At 44.3% G+C, this 4,179-nt stretch overlaps 1 pseudogene; it reads right to left on the reverse strand.

Annotated features, from left to right (window-relative positions):
- Nucleotides 1-349: 349 nt before the first annotated feature.
- LOC107514201 lies at nucleotides 350-3,083 on the reverse strand (annotated as a pseudogene).
- Between the last annotated feature and the right edge of the window lie 1,096 nt (nucleotides 3,084-4,179).

Below are 4,179 nucleotides of genomic sequence, written 5' to 3' on the forward strand. Positions count from 1 at the left end.
ATTTGATCTCATTATTTCTTTTTCCTGAATTCTCATTTTGCTAGACTATGTCTTTGTTCCCCTCCACCCCCACTCAAAAAAGGGGCACAGGGGAAGTTAATGTTCTGAGTCCTTGTATATCTGAAAAAAAAATGTATTTGTTATTTTGGATGGGAATACAATTATAGGATTAAAACATTCCCTGAGAACTTGGAAGTCACTGTTTCAATATCTTTTAGAGTCTAATATGGCTGATGAGAAGTGTTTTGGCTTTTTTCCCCATGTTTCTCACTGCCTCTTTGATCAGGTTTTTATTCAAAATTAGCTGTCTCAAAGCGATTTGACTTGTATGGAATAAACTAATTTCAGTTTATGCCACAGGCTTCTTTTCTTCCGTGGCGGGTTTCTTTTCCACGGGATTCTTTTCAGCTGCTGGTTTCCTGGTAGCTGCAGCCTTTTTTTCCCACCAAAGTCGTCTTCTGCTTCGTAACACCAACGGCCTTCTTTCCTTTCTTTCCTACCACAGGCTTCTTGCGTGGAACCCCCTTCTTCTCATCTGACTTGGCTTCTAGCGCAGCTGCTGCTTTATCTCCCCAGTGCTCCGTGATTCTTGGCCTGGTGAAGAATGGTGTTCTGGTGCATGGTCTTCGCATATGGGTTTAGCTTCAGCATGATTCTCAGGTTTTTCAGTGGATTCTTCTTTAGGACTCTGTGATGAATCTTCTTGCATGGTGCTCAGGGGGCTCTCGGGATCTCTGGGCTTTTCGAAGTTCTGCTACGATCAGTACTGAGTATCTTGCATATGGGAAGGTTGTAGTTACTCTTGAGAGAGGCAGCTTTACGTCAAGTGCCATACAGATCATCTAACTTGCAGAAAGCACTTTCAGTCCAAATGCAGAAACGGCCCACATGCCCACCAGGAATAAGTTTCAAAATGTTCAGTTTGCTTATATTAAGCAGAGTATTTTCAGGGATATTTCCGAAGGCTTTGATGACGCCACTGTCCTCATTATAGATGGTGCAAGGTCTCCTGCGCTGGATACGACAGTTTCTCATTTTGCCCTTGCCAGCTCTCATTCGCTAAAAGGGATACATCTTTTTTATATTATTCCAGGCCTTAAGTTTCTTAAGAAGCAAAAGAGCCTTCTTGGTCTTCTTGTAGCCTTCAACTTTATCTTCAACCACCAAAGGAAGTTCAAGAACTTTCTCGATACAATGACCTTTAGACATGACCAGTGCTGATAAGGCTGAAGCAGCCAGGACAGAGCAGATGACCTGCTGCTTCTGTGTTGTGTTCACTCGGCAGTGCCAATGGTGCCAGGTTTTGGTTGGTGCGAACATGCGGCCCCCACGGCACCTATTGCCAAAAGCACCCTGGCCAGACGATGAGTCCCACCGCCTCAAACTCTGGGAATTCGAGCCATAGCTCTGCCAGTACCCCAGGACTCAGCACTGGTTTTGATGACCTGCTAATTCACTGACAGCATAGGGCTGTCTATTGTTTTTGTGCAAGTTGATGTGAAAAGTTCACATTTAGTCGAATGGGAGCCTTGAACACAGCTGGCAAAGTGACATTTTTGCCAGACGGTTCCCCTTTTTCGGAGTACACCAGTATCAGTGGATGAGCACATGCCACGGTGGGGAGAGGAGAAGGCCACGCCCCTCTCAATCGGGTGGCTCCCACGGGAAGAGGGTTGATGAGAAGTTTGAGGCTAGTTAAATGTTTATTCTTCCCCAGAAACTTTTAGGACTTTTCTCATTACCCTTAGATGGCTGTAATATCATCAGACAGTCTAGGAATTTTGTTTGGGTTTAGTTTTATTTCTTTATCTTCCTTGACACTTGCGCCCTTTCAATCAGAAAATTCTTGCCTTTCTTCAACATATGGATATTTTCTTCTATTATTTCCATCCTCTCTGTCTCCTTTCTTCCTTTCTTCTCTTTCTCTGGAATTTCTAGATGAATTGACCCTCCTATCTCTTATTTTTTTCTCTTTTTTGGGACTTCTTTATCTGCTAGTCCTTTAAGTGCTGTTATTTCCCCAGCCACCAGCCAGGCGTCTCTTGTCACCGACTACTTCCTCTCTGAATGATCACATCTATTCCTTTGGCTTTACCTCTTTCCTCTTTTTTTTTTTAGGTGCGTCCAAGCTACACCAACTTTCTCTGAAGCTCTCATGAGCTGCAGACTCAAATCCTCTTCTACCTGCTCAGCCTGTCCACACAGCTACCTTAAACTCAGCATCTCAAAAACAAAACAAAACAAAACAAAACCACGGCATCTCAACTCTCTTGTAAAAGGCTCAGAACCTGGGAAGAGGGCTCTCTTTCCTGTTCATGATAATCTAGCCAGGGTATCTAGGCCACCCCTCCTTGGGGCCACTGAGATTTCCCCTTAGCACAGGCTCAGGGCACTGCACTCCCTGAGATTATAGGTTCAGCCTGTCTGGGACCTTGACAGTTGGTTTTTTAGGTGTTTTTTTCCCCTAATAAACAAAGCAAGAGGTCAACTGGGATGAGCTAGCCACACTGTCTGAAAGCTAAGGAAGCGCTGTGGTTCCGGCTACTGTAAACATCTGGATGTAGAGGGTGAGGTGGGCAGATACAGACTGAGAGGGGAACCACACTCACCATCAGAAGTCACAGGCCCTTGATTTCTCTCACTCCCCTCATTTGGACAAAAGAATCAGGTTATTAGAATAGCAGAATTGCAGATCAATGACAAAATTATAGAAACACAAAAGGCAGTATTTTGAAGGGATTCTAGAGATCATCTGGGTGCTGATGATTTTAAAAAAAGAAAGTCCAGATGTCATAAGAGACTTGCCCAAAGAGCCCCAGGGAAAATCAGGCATCCTGTCACCCCATTGCCCATCACCTAGAGGGGACCAGATGTGTTTACTGCACTGGATGGACTCATCCATGAGCCCCACCCCAGGATTTCCAGCTGGCCGGGTTCCTGGTGACGGGTCAGGCAGCAGTTCAAAGGTCTTCAAGATCTGGGATTCTCTTTGTTTAGCTGGTGGTAGGGGAGGAGGAGTGCTAAGCCTCTCCCTGGTTTATGGCTCCAGCTTATCTAACTTGTGTCAACTCACCTAAAAGCATTTTTGGATGTCTCTGAATGACCCGCATACCAAGCCAGCAAGCCAGGACTCATAACTCTTGAGGCCTCAGGTCTGACATTTCTTGCTGATAACATGGCAGGAGCATTGATGGCATGGTCTGGCGGATGTGGTACTCCTCACTCGGATTCCATTTCAGAAGGAGGATGCTTATAGGTGTGGAAGGAATTTACGAAATGCCAAATTAAGTAAAATTCAACAGGTTGGTGTTAACAGTAACAAAACTGACCTTTTTTGAGCCCCCACTACCTGCCAAGCACTATCATCACTGCTTTAAATGGGTGAAGGGGAGCAAAATATGCCAGCTCTAAATGTGCCACTTTGGTGTATTGATTATTTTGGATTTAAGTTACTGAGAAACAGCCAGTGCAAGAAGGACAGTCTGAGCTAAGGGCGAGGTAAGACACTTTTGAGCTTCAGAGGGAAGGAAATCCCTCTTTTATCTCCCTGAAAGCAGGAAATAAATCCCCTACGTTGAGGTGCCCTCCCTGTACCAGGAGGGTAAAAGGCATCCTTATCACCAGAGACAGGGAATTCAGGCTGAGAAAACTATGAACAAATCTTGTTACTTCTTCTCTAATTAACTACTCCAAGCCCAAACCTCTTTGTTTTGTAGATTCTTCAAAATTGTTTTCGTGTCTAATAGGTATAAAAGTCTCTTTCTTTGGTCACTTCAGGGAGCTTCCTATCTTTGGAGCTCCCTTGTGTATGAAATTAAATTTGTTTTCTCCTGCTAACTTCTTTTGTGTCAATTTCACTATTAGACCAGCCAAAGAACTGAAAAGAGAAAAGGGAAAATTTTTCCTAACAAAACACCCATGAGGTAGGTACTGCTAGGAAAACACGAAGGCACAGAGAGGGTTTGCAACTTGTCTAAGGTCACACAGCTAGGAAGCAGTGAGAGCTGGAATCCAAACTCAGGCAATCTGGCTCCAGAACTCAGACACTCGGTCTATACCATCTTGCTTTTAGTAGTGATTGTCATTATTGACTGAACACTTACCTTGGGGGGATATTTGGCTAGTGCCTTACAGCTACGTCATTTCATTTACTCCGGAATAATCTCTTCAGGTATAAGG

This window comes from Rousettus aegyptiacus, unplaced genomic scaffold (genome assembly GCF_014176215.1).
Source record: "Rousettus aegyptiacus isolate mRouAeg1 unplaced genomic scaffold, mRouAeg1.p scaffold_m13_p_14, whole genome shotgun sequence".
Classification (NCBI taxonomy): Eukaryota; Metazoa; Chordata; class Mammalia; order Chiroptera; family Pteropodidae; genus Rousettus; species Rousettus aegyptiacus.